Source organism: Cucumis sativus, chromosome 4 (assembly GCF_000004075.3).
Source record: "Cucumis sativus cultivar 9930 chromosome 4, Cucumber_9930_V3, whole genome shotgun sequence".
Lineage (NCBI taxonomy): Eukaryota > Viridiplantae > Streptophyta > Magnoliopsida > Cucurbitales > Cucurbitaceae > Cucumis > Cucumis sativus.
In genome coordinates, this window is record NC_026658.2 from 8,627,450 (window position 1) to 8,644,503 (window position 17,054).

Sequence of the window (17,054 nt, forward strand, 5' to 3'; positions counted from 1 at the left end):
AATAACATGCTTCAACACTTTTCATAAATATGTTGATGAATATAAATAAGGCTTAACATAACTCCATAACTATTTCAAAGCATACTTAAATAATAGTTTGTAAACATATTTAGAATCGTTAATTAGAGATCATTTTGTCACTCACAAATCATAGGTTGAAATAACTTTAGTAAATTTATTTTTCACTCATTAATTGCATATCAAACCCTTGGTCGTTAAGCTTGTCCGATTTCTTCTTGTCCTGAAATAATGGAAAATAATTCCAATTAATTCTCGTTTATCCTAAAAACATCAAAACTTTACTTAAAGTTTCCTAAAATATCAAAATAACTCAAAACACTATTTTGGCATGGTTGGCTTGCAGATATGGCGGCAGGGCCTCGGTCGAACGCGTTGGACTTCCTGGGTGCTAACCTCATGCACAGGCATGTCGCGTCTCTCACTTGGTCGCGTGCTTGGCGTCTTGTGTATCCCCTCGCGCGTGTCCTCTTCGCGCGCAGGACTAGACACGCATCCTGCACGTTCTGTACATCCAATCACAAGCCAAAATGACATGCTATCTTCATTGAACTTAAAACACCTTGCCCATTTGAACTAGCACAACCCACCTCTCGATCAACAACCTATACTACCCAGAAGCTCATTTTCAGTCAGAACCTTACCTCCACTTTAGAGCTTAATTACTATAAATTCATAACTCAAATGAAAATACTTTCTTCTATAAAGGTGTTTCAAAATGTATTAAGTTTCTTACCTCAAAATTTCAGCTTCCAATTCCAACGGATGAACTCTACAACCTTCATGAAGTCCACTTTGTTTAGAATCACCTATATTATGACTTTTCTCGCTTTCTTCAACTTAAACTCAATCCACCCTTACTCAAATTAAACCAGCAGCCTCAATACATAAAATAGACTCAAAATGAAAACTATTAGGAGTATTTTCACTTAAAGCGCACTTGCAAATTGTGAGAAATTCAATATTGAAGTTGTCCTATTTATAGAGTCCATTGTATGAATTTATACGCTGACACCTCATCCTTGCTTAACGCCACCTTAAACCTTATTAAAACACCTCCTACTTACTTTTACATCTCAAATTGCATGTTAACATGGTTTAGACACTTCACTTAGTACTTAAATCGATTGCCTTAAACATGTCACATAGTTTTCCAAAATGCCAAGTTAATCTCTATGTCCATTTCGTATAACCTCTCAATGCCTAGTCTTAGTCGCCTAGCAAACCTCTAAATGCCTAACCAAGTTTCTTCGCATGGCCTTGTTTCCTCATCCAAACTTTCTCGCATGAGAACTTCTCAACACAAGCCTTCCTCTCTTCGTCTAGCCATACAAACGCCAAGATAACCTCTTCTCCTAGCTTGGCCGCCCAATATGCCCAAGATATACTCTTTAAAGGTTTTCTTCACTCCAAGGCTACCCACAACAACCCATAAACTCCTAGCCCAAAGCCAAAACGCTTAGGTTTCATTCTTAACCAAAAGACTTCTAAAGCCTACTTGTTTTAAATTTGCTTAAAACTAACTCTTTTAAACTCTTGGAAAAAATCTAAACTACCTAAAGTTCGGGTCTTACAATTAAGAATTCTTAAAGCATGCTTAGAAACTTTTAGCTTTAAACTCATATTCATAAATAAATATTGAAATTCATTTTGTCCCTCACACACTTGAAGATAAACTTCCTAGTTCAATAACTCCTCCTTCCTATTCTTAGTATGAAACAAAGGAATAAATATTCCATATTAATTTTCTCATACTTAGAAAATATCAAAAAACCAACCAAAACTCACAAAACTTGTAAAAATCCATTTTTTGACACCAAGGCCACTGCCCATGCCATGACACTATGATTGGCATGTCACGTGCACCTACAGATAGGCCATGACCTGGCCTTAGGCAGTGCTTTACTAAGCTCACCACCACATGTTCTAGGCGCCTGTCTTGCCTGACTGTCATAGATTACTATGATGACCTTTTCATCAACAACATTCACTTGGAGACTTTCCTAGTTTTCATTTTATGTTGCTTAGGCCGCTAATTCAATACACTTCTTTTACGCATTTGCCAGTTTCATAACCCCATGTAGTCCTTTTCTACATGATTTCCTTTAATCATTATGTGCACATAATAGTTAGCTCATTGATATGAATAAGACTAGTAGTTTACTCGCAAGCATAATATACAATCATCAAACATAAAACTTTAGCTTGATAACATAACACAAAAGCTTTCTTTAGAAATCACATTTCTCATAACATTAATGTGAAATACAAGAATACAAGACAATAATTAACATTGAAAAGAAGCTTGAAAACTGTATTTATCTTTAGAAAGTCACTTACAACACCAAGCTTGCCTAGCCTTTCTGTTTGGCCTAAACACCCAACTTTGATTGCACTTCCCTGAAGCTTTTGTCTTAACCTTCGAAAAATTAGACTTTACTTAGAAAATTCATAACTAAGAATCCACAACTCAAATAAAAAAAATATGTCGTTTATAAACTTTCTTTTCATCCTCTTAACTACATTAGCTCAAAATTGCAGCTCATAATTCGAAATAACAAGTTTTGTAGCCTTTCGAGAATCAACACTATTCAACTTCACTTGAGAAATGACCTTCAAGGTTTTCCTTTAACTGTTTAAGGTCTTCATCTTGTCCTTATAGTCCAAAAGTCTAACCATTCAAACTAGACACATTTAGGAAGTTTTTGCAATTGGAATTATCCAAAATGCACGAGTACAAGGGAAGAACTTCCTCCTCAAAGTTTCCTTATATATTGTTTTGTGCATGGCTGCCTTTGGACTCCTCTTCCTTGTCTTTTTTTTTTTTTTTTTTAATTCTTGCATGCCTTGACACTCTTATTCCACTCCACATCTAGCATGCCTAAATTGAACCATGAAATAATTTGTTTTACGTTATAACAACATTTACTGTATAGAACTAACTATTCCAATTATTTATCACCAAGTTAACTTCATCTTAATCATGAGCTAACTGTGCACTCATGTTTACACGAGATTATCCTTAGATATGCATAGTGTTGGGATTTATGTCTTAAAACTCATAGATTGTAAATATAATTGATTGACTGTTGTTAGTAAGTGTTATTATTGGAATAATTGTTATTATTTATATTATTAGTTTTGTCTTAATAACTCAAATCCAATACACTAACATTCAAAGTTATTTAATGAGTTTTGAACAGTATGTAAAGACATAAATGGATCAATGTTCGAGATCAGCTTAAAGGATCTATATTATAGGGATAAGGTTGGGTACCTTATCCCGATAAGACTATGGATACAACTCACTTTGTATTTGACACAAATGCAATGATCCAACATGTTCGTGTAGTTGATATGCGGGTGGGGGTATCCTATGCAATGAGATTGCATAAGATCGGACCGCAAAATAGTAACCACTAGATGTAACTTCGTTAACAAGTTAGGTTTCTATTTCATTAAGATGACCTGGATAACTTAGTCTTAATCCTGAGTGTGTTATGAACTCCCGTTCGTGAGGAATTGTCTTTTAATTTGTACGGGTGAGAGTGCTCAAATTGTCAATTCAATAAGCTTATCAATTTGAGAACAAGATCAAGTAGAGAGCTGGACACATAATTACACAAGATTGAATTCACTCATTCCCTACTTTAGGGTAAGTAGATGAGTGTTTCCTTAAATGATGTCTTCAGGACTTGAACAAATGGCTCTTACCCTCTCTATGGCATGAGAGGGGTTTTTGTTTATTAGTAAGACCATAAACATCTTTTCAGAGGAGCACTAGTGTTTAAGGATTAGAGGTAACCTAGGGGTAAAACGGTAATTTGACTCAGCTGGTGTTACGAACAGTCGTGAATGACTAACTTACTAATATTGGTCTATATTCGTAGACACAAAAATATATTTACAGTGAGAAGAGTTCAGCTGTGATTATATCACTTAAAAGTTAAATAAATGAAAAATGATGTTAATCTCGTTGGTATAAAAATAACACATGTACCAAAGATATTAGAAAATCCTAAACACCCTAAGATTAATATATATATATATATATATATATATATATATATATATATCAAATGTATCTGTAAAACAGTAACATTCTCTTCATTAGTAAATAAAAGAAAAATTATTGTAAACTGTCAAATTTTTAAATTTTATTATATCTTATAAAAAATTTGTTTCCTTTTGTTTTTTAAAAAAAAATTGGCTATTAATATAAAAAAAAAATACCACATGCTTTTACATTCATTATTGCAATAATTCCTCTATTGAAATATCACTTTCTTTTGCAAATTGCATCCTCGTTTACTATTTATATGACATGATCACTGCCACCACTATCCCCATTATGCAATATCCCATTATTGCTCTTTTATTTCAAAACTTCAACTAAATCAAAGAATTATGTAGAGATGTCCTCAAGCTTTCACAATACCCTACTTTTCTAGGATTGAAATCTAAACTAGGCAACCATCTCTTATTCAAAATATATCATCTTTACTTTTCTTTTCTTTTCTTTTTTTCTTTTTCATGAATTCAAATATCATTTCCGTCCTTCGAATTTGTTCAATGGTAGTCGATGTACTTTTAAAAAAAAAACTTCAATTTTAACTCTTACAACTTCTTTAATGGTCGATCTTTCCATTAAAAAAATTGTTATTTATAAACATTTTTCACCCTAAAATTTGAAAACATATTTGCATATTATATTTTCTTCTATTATGATATTTTGATTATTATTTAGTCAATTTGACTAAACTAAAATTTAAGAAGTTAAAAGTAAAGATTTATTAAGAGTATAGAGATTAAATTTGAAAAACCTTAAAAGTTTAGGGACCAAAATAATATTTTAATTTTTTTTAGCTTCGTATACCATTATGTTGATCTCTATCCATTGTTATTTTTAAGTTATTATGTTTTGGAGATTATTTTGTTTTAGGAAATTATTTTGTTTTAGGATGACGTATATACAATTCATGTATTTAATTTAGTCGCTAACATAGTCATAGAATATCTTTAAATTTTACCCTCCATTTCAAAGATAGTCTTATATTTTAAAATCATGAATATTACATTTTATAATCATTGTTGGAGTAGTGAAAAATGAAACACAACACGAACACGAATATTAAAAGAATATAATATCATAATAAATAAAAATAAAATATATAAATAATATAAAGGAGTTTTTTCAAGAACAATAAAAAAATACAAAATATTTACAGGTAGAAAACCACTCAATGACAAAAACTCGTTACTTCTTAATTTTGTCATGAAGTGTAAATAGTTTGTAAATTTGGTCATTTTTTACGATTTTTCTAATATTAAATAAATAAATTAAGCAAATTAAAGAAAAGAAATTCTCTCCACAAACCTCACAAACTCTAATTTATTTGAAATTTTAGCCAATATGTATCACTTACAAAGCCTCTAAAAGGAAAAATGGCAAGCAGGTGAGGACAAATGTTGAATACTAATGATGTGTTATATTATGACACATGAGCAACAAATAGGATAGTTATAAAATGTCACTTAGTAATAGATACTAAGGATGAACTTTTATTTGCACTTATTATCGTAATTATTCATAGTAGGAGTATAAATATTTTAGAATTTTAGATGGAAATTGAGAGTTGAAAAGGTGAACCTAGAATGAATATAAATAATATTTTAAGAGTTTAAATTTTTTGTTTCTCTCTAAATTTTGAATCTTATTGTATTTTGATTTCTAAACTTTAAAAAATATTTGTTTGAATTTGTAAATTTTAAAAAAAAGCATAGTTTGATTTTTACCATTAGAATTTGGTAGACTTTTAAAACCTAAAAATTTCCTAGTTTCTTTCCTATTCTATAATTTTAGAGTGATTTTTTTGTTTTTCAGTTACTCTCTTTCTTGTCTTGGAAAATTATAGATGATGTGATACCAAGGTCAAGTAGGTTTTCAATTAGCCAACATTTAACATCAATAATGTATTTTCAATATAAAAAAATAGAAATCATGGGCAAAATAAACTTTCATAGTTGAATTAGACTATAAGCAAGAAAATTTAAAACCCTGGAAAGTGATAAAACTAAAGATTAACTAATTTAAAACCATGACATGTGACAAAGATGAAAATTTTGGTTTTGGTTGAATTAGACGTTAACCATATGACTTATGAAGAAATAAAAATAGCAATATTTTATTTCAATGTGGGTATAAGAATTATTAATGTAACTTAAAATGAATTTTAAATTGTTATTATAACTTAGGATGTGATAGCATCGAAATAAAGGAGAGTTGTTAATTGTGGTTAAACCTCAACTTTCTTCTGCCTACCTACATAAATGATGGTGGCTCAAACATTAGAAAAAAGATTTAAATCAAAATTCTTCAAATATTAAAATGGAAATTATAAGGAGCAATAATTTATTTTTAAAAAAAGTGATGATGGTAGAGACTAAGAGGTGGAAGGGCAGGTCTAAGTGGGCCTAAGTCTCTAAGGGCTTCATTGGGCCTATTTTATTTTCCTTTTCTAATGTGGGTGCGGTCCTCATCAAAGAGGCAAATTTACATATGAAGTCATTTAGGGTGATGATGATACCTCATTCATCAACTTATCCATTATTATTTCACCAACTCCACACTTCAATTCAACTTTTGTATCAAAATGTGTTAGATGTACTTAATTCAGTATTCAAATACAATTATTCTACAAACCACACATATCCAAACTCTCAACAAACAAACAATGATTACGTATATCCCCTTTTTTTCCTATGAACCCAATCAAATAAATCAAAACCTATCAAAATCCTAATTTCTACCATCAAAGCTCCCATTTCAAAACATAGTTTGGGTAGTCGTTTCATCTTTTCTTCAACTCTTGTGCGAAAGAACTTGATCATACCCTTGATCATACCTGATCAAACTCTTCAAATTCTTTATATATTCGTCCTAAAGCCAGGAAGTATTCATGATTTTCTTCTCGCGGAGGAGCTTCTTTATCAAAAGAATTCCAGATTTGCGGCAAAGGTTTGTTTTTGTCATTTTTCTTCCATTGGCTTGAGTACCTGATGCTAAGGAAAATTGATCCTTAACACGACAATACTTTGCAATTGTGGCATGCAGAGAAAGAAGAATTGTAAATCGTTCACTATTATCATAATCAGATTCAAGTGATCTCTGAACAATTTCTAAGGTCAGCCAGATAAATGTAAAAGGTAGAATGTTTGTTTTCGTTTTTAATTATAAGTTATATATAGATACACTTGTGAGTTTAAATTGTTTATTTGTTTTTTAATTATTGTTTGAAATTGCATTACAATATATTAAAAGATATTCCCTTGATCTTAGGAATAACAACAGAAATTGGTTTTATATTTATAAACCTTTATTCCATTTATAATTTGCAGCAAAATTAAAAATGAAAAAAATAGAAGGGAGAAGGAAGAACAAGATCCAATGACCAATTAAGAGGTTCAGGAATTACTGGTTCCAAAAAACCATCAACAAAGGAGGTTGATTATCTATCAAGTCCAGACGAGGTATTAATGTAAATTTGTTTCAATTACACAAAACTTATAAATGCTGATAAATTCTTGTATGAATACCTACAATAGAAACAAGAAGATCCAATGGTTGAGGGATATGGGAGCAAATGTAGAAGTCCTAAATCTTCAAAGAAAATGGGAAGGAATGAACTTGCAAAGCAAGAGAATGTTGTGAAGAAAAAACCAAGTATTAAAAGCTCTTATTATATTTAAATTGATTTTCTAAGCAATACAGTCAAATTTGTGAGGTTGAGGTATGTCTAGGTTGCAAAAAGGAAATTTGTGAAACCCACACGTGAAGAAGAAGAAGAAGAAGAAGCAAAAAAGGAAGATAATGTATGGTGTCTATATTTAGCAAATTGATAATAGAAACCCTAAACCCTAAACTGTAACCAACAAATGTTGGTGAATAGGAGAATAGTGAAAGTGAAAATGATAAACAAGAAGAACATGAAGAAGGAGAAGGTGAAATAAATGTGAATGAGGAAAGTAGTTCAAAAATGAAGGAAACAAAGGAAGAATCAATGGACAATAATAAGAGAAAAAAGGATACAAAGAAGGTAACAATCTATCACTTTTGATAAATATAAAGCTTTTTGGAATATATAAATCAATTGACTGTTTTTAACAAATCATAGGTAAATAGTACTAAAAAGGAAGAAAATAGCAAAGAGGAAAAGAGACCCATACTTTTATCTCAATTTTAAATTCAACCTATAATCTCAATTTTATCTAACTTCTATTTATCTCAAATTTAAATTTGATCACATTCCAAATCCAAATTTTTGTTAAAAGAAAATTGTCAAGATTTAAGTTCTCAAATTAAAGTTTGGTTACATTCAAAAATTTACCTCAAATTTAATTCAAACACATCTACTAAATTCATAACTTAATTGATTTGACATATCAAATTGAGCTAAAATAAGAAAAACAAATTGCTCCAATTTTATCGGACCAATTGTCACCAATTATGATAATACAAATAATTGAATTTAAGACTAAAGACATAAATTGACAAATCCTAATGTCACTTTGTGCTTTCATCATGATTGTTGAATCAATTTAATTATTTTGATCCAATTAAATGTTATTTATTTGGGCTAAAGTTCAACCCAAAAACAGCCTTAGTTTAGCCCAAATGTTTAATAAAGCCAAAATTCATATAAGAGTTGTCAAGAATAATAGCAAACTATAGGTTTTACTTTCTGAAATAGCAAAAATAATTTTAAATTGTTATAATAGCAAAACATATAAATTAAAAAAATAAATAAATAAAGAATTCCTCAAATACACTATAATTGCTACATAAAAAATTTTCCAAAAAAACATAAAGATTAGAAAAGTTGTCACTAGTAGGAAGCTCCACTTTCAAGGTCTAAAAGATACAATTCATTTGAAATGGGTAATTACAAAATTGAGACACGTTCAATCAAAGAGTTTGGCTCTACACCTCAGGAATAGTCATAGCCGAAAGTTTTAAGTTGAAAATGGGAGCATTGTTGATATTATAATAAAGATGATTGGGGAATTGACAAAAATAGGCCAAAAATGGGATAGATAAAGATTTTTAGGATTGATTGTAAAAAAGTTGACATTTAGGACAAATTGGAGGTGAAATGACAAAAATACCCTCATTTCAGATTAAACATTTCAATCTAAGAACCTGCGAGATGTCTGCGAGATGTTTACGAGATGTCTACCAGATGTTTGCGAGATAAAATAATAATAATAAATTGTTTTAATTGTTTTATTTTTTTTTAAATCCGAATATGAATTGTGTTATACGTATATATATTTGCATCTTAAATGTATAAATCAAATATTATTTTTTATTGTTTCAAGTTGATTTAAGGTTGTTTTAGAGATGTTTCAAAGGATGTTAGCAATTTATTATTATTATTATTTTATCTCGCAAACATCTGGTAAACATCTCGCAGACATCTCGCATGTTCTTAAATTGAAATGTTTAATCTGAAATAAGGGTATTTTCGTCATTTCACCTTCAATTTGTCCTAAATGTCAACTTTTTTACAATCAATCCTAAAAGTCTTTATCTACTCCATTTTTGGCCTATTTTTGTCAATTCCCCAAGATGATTGTTGATATTATAATAAAGATGAAATCATGAATTTATACCATATAATTCAAAACTTATATACCTCTTAGCAAGATACGCATAGATGAGTTCGTCCACTTAAATCGGTCTCCATATCTTTGTTGTTCCCACGATTACGGACCTATGGACTAACTAAACCCAAAGCCCACTAGAAAATTCTACGAACCAAAGATTTCTTTTCGAATTTATAAAATTTTGCTCTAAATAGTCTGCACACAATTCTTCCAACAATCAACAATCAAAAACTTTCTAGTTGAATCATCGACTCCACAAAATATATTCATAAAAAAAAGAGCTAAAATAATACTAATTTTAATGTATAACTCCATTCATTATTGTTTGGCATCTAATTAGATAATTATTTAAGGGTCTTTTAACTCATATAGCCTAAATTGTTATATGATATTATATGAATGATCCAAATTACTAATAAATTTTATAAAAGTCGTAAATTGACTAGTATAATAGGCTCAAATTATTTTAATACTCATTTCTATTATTTAATTAATTTATAACAAATATCTAAATTGAAAAAATCGTGCGATATAGTTTTGGAAAGAAGTGTGACTCAAATTAATTTAATACCAATTTCTATTATTTAATTGATTTATAACAAATATTTAAATGGAAAAAATGGTGAGATACTGTTTTGGAAATAAGTGGAACCCAAAATAATTTAATACAAATTTCTATTATTTAATTGATTTATAACAAATATCTAAATGGAAAAAATAATGAGATACGGATTTGGAAAGAAGTGGAAAACTTTTCATGTTTTCCTTTCACGAAAACGATTGTCTACTCTTTTCAACGTAGATTACGATTTTTACTTCGAAATTTTAGAGAGTTCGGAGGTTAAAAAGAAGACAGTCGACGACCAACAAATACAAAACTTCTCGAACATAATCTAGTTAAAAACTTCGAAGTTAATATTGTATATATTCAACACATATGAAACATTAGGTATATTTTAGATATTCAATTAAATAGTCAATCAAATGAAAATGTAGTTTTGAATGTGATACATTTTAGGGTTTATTGAGATTTCGACAGTGAAGAAGAAAACTTTCGATGACCGAAAAATACAAAACTTATCCGATAGAATCTAGCTAGAAATTTTATGCTTAATATTATATATATTCAAAACAAATGAAACATTCTGTATATTAGGTATATTTTAGATTATATTCAAAACATATGAAAGATTTGGTATATTATGTATATTTTAAATATTCAATTAAATATGCAAACAAACGAAAATTTAGTTTTGAATGTGATACATTCTAGAGTTCATTAAGAATTCAACGTTAAAAAAGAACGGTCATCCTATCAAAAAAATAATAGAACTATATGCCAATATATAGTATTATTGTATATAATATGAGGTATATATATACTAAAACATAAAACATAACTATTATAGATTGCAGATATAGTAAAGTATAATGTAATCAAATACATTTATAAAGAAAAAAATATGTATGTCTGATCATGTCGTTTACTACCGTTTTAGTAATATTTATTCTACAAACAAAAAAATTAAACACAAATTCTGTAGGAATTATGTATAATGTATTATTGTATATAATATGAGGTATATATACTAAATAACATATATAAATTCAGTGTATATTTTATTAGTGAAAGGTTCTTATTTCAATTTGTTTATATATTTTATTTAAATATTCATACCTTATGTGGTAAATAATACGTTATGTTTGAAATAAAAATGTTTTGTCGAAGAATACAGGGAGAGGAGTAGAAGAATAGAATAATTTGTAAGATTAGATTTGATAGTAGGAATTTTATAGGAAGTAAACTATGGTGAGGTTGAGTTAAATGAAATTAAAACACGAAAGAGAGTGAGTGAATGGTTGAGTTGTGAAAGTGAGATAAGTAGAGAGGAGAAAGGCAGATTTTAAGAGGAAAGACAAGAAAATGAAAAGCGATTTGTTCGCAAATTCCCAATGGGAAATGGACGGTAAGGTCAGGAGCCCATCCATCAACCTTCACCATTCTGGCACGTGCCATTTAATGGTGTCGGTCGAAACACAAAATCGAGGACTCGGCCCCAATGGGCCCTGGATTCGGTGCTTCTTAGCGTACGATTGTGATGTAATGTAGGCCGTTGGATTGCGATCTTGGGAGATCTTGTTGAGCAAATTTTGTTGGGCGGCCCCCTTCTTTTGGATGCTTCTCTCCAACTTCTCCTCTTCTATCTTTTATTTAAAATATCTTGAATTGTAACCTTTTCAAATTCAAACACTAAATACAAATCAAAATCAAAATTTTAAGAACTAAATCTCATATTTTTAAACCAAAATACAACTTAATATATATTTTTATGAGATTAAATAGGATAACACAACAAAATTGAAAGTGCTTTTACTAATTAGTCTCTACACGCCTGTTCATCCCAATATATTTTGCTAATTCTACCTTCCAAATTTTAAAAGAAGAAATAAATGAAATTTTCCAAATGCCCAAGGACAAAAGGATAAGAAGAAGCCATCAATAGAAATTGTCATCAAAATAAGATATAAACCCTGTGAATTTTGTTATATTTTAAAATTGTCCTAACAATTCACCACATATATATTTTAACCCAATATTAATATAAATAAATGATAGCTTAGTCCACGTTTATCAAGGTTGCCAAATCATAAAGATTATTATATATGAAGTTTTATCAAATTATCGATTAAACTCGAACTCTCTCCAAACAGTAGAGACTAAAATTGCAATTTAACTAAACGTGTAAACATAAATTATATTTATAAATTAATTAATATTAACTTATTGTCAACTAAATCTCAGCGGATAAATAAGATGAGTTTTATGATTTATAAATATGTAGTATGAAACAAAACACATTCATGAAAATATAAATTACAACTAAAATTTTCTTCAATACCTTGTTTTCAAATTGTCTACCAAACAAGCCTTCTTAGTCGAATTCTAAAATAAAAAATTACTTTTAAATATTAACAAAAAAGAAGTAATAACAAAAGATAGAATTTTGTAAATGAAAGTTTCATTTATAGGCCTAATTTATTTTTTTAAAAAAACTAATCTTAACTTTTAATGCCTAATTTGGTAACGATTTTTTTTTTAGTTTTTGTTCATGTAAAGTGAGTTTATAGACAGTACTTTCTCATTTGTTGTCTCCCTTCTTTACTATTGGTTTTTAAAATTAAGTCAAAATTTGAAAAGAAAATAGTTTTTAAAAAAGGATATTTTCGAATATAGCAACATAAACAAAAATATTTACAAAATTTTATATTTTAATAACCACCGACCAACTTCATTTATAAAAGTTTATTAAAGGATATCAATATCTATAATTAATATATCTAAAATTTTGTTGTATTGCATAAATATTTTCACAAATTTTTTTATTTACAAAACCTTTTTTCTTTTTTTAATTTGACGACGAATTCAATTGTTAAGGTTAAAAAAGATGCAAAATGAAGTATGTTTAATTTTCAAAATCTAACCAAATATATATATATAACGTTAATCTTTTACTTTTAAAAAACAGCTGTTTGTTTATATATAACATGTAATGATCCAACTCTTTATACTAAGCTGCTACTAAAATAAATAAATAAAGACTTTTAAAAAAAAGACACTAAATTTTCAATGAAAAACTTCAAAATGTTCCTTTATGAATCATAAATAAAGTATGCAGAGTAAAATAGTAGATAAAATACTAGTCTGGCCCTATTTTACTTTTAAAGAAAATAACATAAAGCAAAACATTAAGTAAGGTAAATTTAAATAAAATATCAAAAGTCAAAATACTGTAAAACATACCGCGGAAGCAAAATAAACTTTTCTCCTTTTCTCTATGGCGAGTCACGGTCACTTCTTGTCATTTGCTAGCTTTCCTCTACCTCTACCTTTACTTTTGACTGAAAAATTAAACATAGAAAATGGTGAGTATAAACATATACTCAATAAGGGACCCACTACTAGTGCAGTCCCCGCTAGGTGTCTGTTAACTTCTCATTAGGGTTTCATAAGAAAATACCTCAAAACTATTGTACTTAAACATGTTTGTTAACTTCTCAGTAGGGTTTCATAAGAAAATACCTCAAAACTATCGTACTTCCAAACACATGTGCTATCCAGTGATCCCGTAGGAACATTTCTCGACTCTCTGTGAACCCCAAGGAAACACCTAAGAGAAACTAGTCTTTGATGAACCCGAAATAACACCTAAGAGAATTGAGTTATAAGTGACAGTTAACCACGGGTATGACCCTAACAGACAAAATTAACATAACAATATATCATTAACATCCTATCATGGCATGAATATTAATCATAGATATCATATCTAGTCATAACACATCAGTCATAACCTATCATTCCTATCAGTCATCCCTATATCCTTTTAGTCGTATTTTGTATTTTGCATTTTAGCTTCATCAGCGCATAATAAAAAATAAATGTAATTTATTTTTCGAAAATCTAATAGTAGAATCTTTTACCTCGAGATTAGCTAAAACAAATATTTCCTTTGCTAACCGATAAAATTGAATGAACTCAATCCTAAACATAAAAAGAACCAAATTAATAAATTATTAACATGTGTTTAAGTTTCAAGTCCTTTCCAATGCAATTTACCAACATCACCGTTAAACCAATTCAATCGTTAATTGGAAAATTTTTTACACATCAATCCTCTAATTAAAAAATTGTCAATCCTTCAAACAAAATTCCAAAATAAATCCAAGATTAAATTATTTAGAACAAAGAATCACCATTCACGGGTATTATTCAAAAGCTCAAACAAAAACACACAAGAAAATCACCATTGATGGGTATTATCCAAGGCTCAAATGGTTTGCAAGAAAGAGGATAAAAATAGATGGCTTGGCTTGAAGGGGGAGTCGGCTCGCACGACTTAAGAACAGAGAGGGGCGGCTCAGGCAGTTGCGGATATGAGATCTCGGCTTGGACGACTCGGACACGTGAAAGTTCTGCTTAGATCAACAAGGAAACTTCGTGATTGGCTTCAACTTCATTGTTGAGGCTCGCTGGACGATGGGGTATGGCGAAGGGGCGATGATGCGATGGACGGTGATGAAACGCAAAAGAAGGTCGACGTGAAGCAGAGGAGACGTTCCCTTGCGACTCGGTTCATTGTCAACCGAACTGAGAGGATGGCTACGAAGGTGGAGATCTCGACTGTCAACTACTTCGTCTGAGAGAGAGAGCAACGAACCACATCGAAATGTAAAGTGAAAGAGGTGGACGACAGTGGACTAGGCCTTGCAAAGGAAGAAGATGAATAGTAAAACACATGCTTATCAAGGTTGCACTATTTAAATTCATAACAATATTATTATTCTCTTTTCTCCTAAATATATTTTCCTTCCCTTTTTCCAAATAACAAAATCAACCTCTTCTCCCTCCTCACTAAATCTCCATCCAATCAACTTTGATCTCGATCAACGTTTTTTGACAACTACCATGGCAACTTCGACCATCGTCTCTGATGATTATTTTTCAACTACAGTTGATAACCAACTTCCAAAGACTATTTTTCGACAATTACTGCCACTGACCTCTTATCACTGTTAGTCACCTTCGCTTTGACGACCATCAGCCAACTTCATCGACCATAACCTCAACAAGCAAATTCTTTTATTGTAATTTGAAATAAATAAAACATTTTTAGTATATAACAAATTACACAAGTTGTAGTATTCCATTAAAAAAAATCAAAATTAATTATCAATCATATACAACAAATAACTAGTAGAGAAATTGATATGAATAGAAGAAAATAAACCATTTACAAAATATAGCAAAACATTCAAACGAACTGTAGAGAGTTTGATGAATTTGACTACATTTTCTAAATAGTTATAATATTTTGTCAATTTTTAAAACATAGTCACCCAAATTGAAAAGTTAAACTCCACTTTGATTCTCATACAAATTTAGACTTTTTTTTTCTTTTATAAGAAGACAATTACACATATTAAACATGGTGAAAGTGCTCACAAATAATAAACTTAAATTCGTTGGATTTATTAAAAAAATTAATAAACTATTTACACATTATACAACAAAACCAAAACAAAATTTATTACATTCGATTTTTGTATGAATCATAAATATTTTATCAAATGTTATAATTTTGACAATTTCAATTGTGGATTTAAACGTGTGTTAGAAAGAGGGGATGAGAGGTAAGGTAAAATAATAAAAATGCAGCTCAAACTCTTAAAATACAATAAAACATATATGGAAAATGATCCATTTAAAGCATAGGCCTTTGTTTTTAATCACATGTTGAGGAATTATAGAATTAAGACAAAAGTAGTTTAATAAGAAGAAACCAAAACATGTAAAAAAAGGACAAAGTCTAGAATTAGTCATCACTAATAAAGAAAATTACTAAGAAATAAATACATTTCTTAAAAGAAAAAATTAAAAACAAAAGTTCCGTAGAGAATCCAAACTCAAACCTATAGTGAGTTGCTCCATTTCATTCCATTGTTTTCAAATAGGAAATTGACATGAATATTACACGCACAAAATCAAATTATTTATAAAAGAAAATAGCAAAAAAAATTAAATCTCCTACAAACAATTATATCCATTCTTCTAAGTAGTCGATTTTAAAATTATTATTTTATTATTTCTAGTCGGACAATCCGAACAATTTAGACTATTCATTTGTCTCTTTAAGACAAATTTACTCACCTTAGTACTTAGTTTTGAGAGTAATTATCTTTTATGATAGAACATGATACCTTTAATACAATGTGAATGAAAATTTGTTGATGTATCGAATTTCAAAATTTTGAAACCGAACAGAAATTCTTTTTTTTTTTAAAGAAGCAAAAATGTTTTGTATATTTAATGAAATAGAGAAAAAGACTTATTTATGGTAAAGTGATACATGTATTGAGGATGAAATGGGATGCACCATTTATTACAACATTATTATTAATATTTAAAAAGAATGATTATATTTATTTGATTTAAAAAAAAAGGATAAAATAAAAGAAGAGGGAATGAAGGGAAAAGATGGATTTTGGTAATTATTAGAATGAAAGTGGTAAAGCGAAATTATGTTTTGAGAATGGTGTAATAATTTAGTTTTAACCAACGACCATCAATGTCTTTTATTTGAATCCTCCCATCCTTAATATGTACTCACACACACAAAAAAAAAGGATGATTCAAAAGATAAAGGTTAAGAATTCACTTAAATCATAACTTTCACACCATATTTTTAATTTTTGTGAGAAGAAATTTGGATATAATTATGCTTTTGTTCAATGTTTCAATTAAAACAATTCCTAAAATTTAGGAGTAGAAAAAAGAGGAGAAATATAATAAAATTGAGAGAGAGAGAGCG

At 29.3% G+C, this 17,054-nt stretch overlaps 1 long non-coding RNA gene across 2 annotated transcripts; it reads left to right on the plus strand.

The window, feature by feature from the left end:
• Positions 1-6,640: 6,640 nt before the first annotated feature.
• LOC105435220 lies at positions 6,641-8,118 on the plus strand. Of its 2 annotated transcripts, XR_004215925.1 has the most exons (4): positions 6,646-7,036; positions 7,133-7,224; positions 7,417-7,548; positions 7,624-8,118. It is a non-coding gene; the product is annotated as an uncharacterized LOC105435220 (long non-coding RNA). The 2 variants fall into 2 exon arrangements; XR_969235.2 differs by having other exon boundaries at positions 6,641-7,036; positions 7,417-8,118.
• Positions 8,119-17,054: the final 8,936 nt, after the last annotated feature.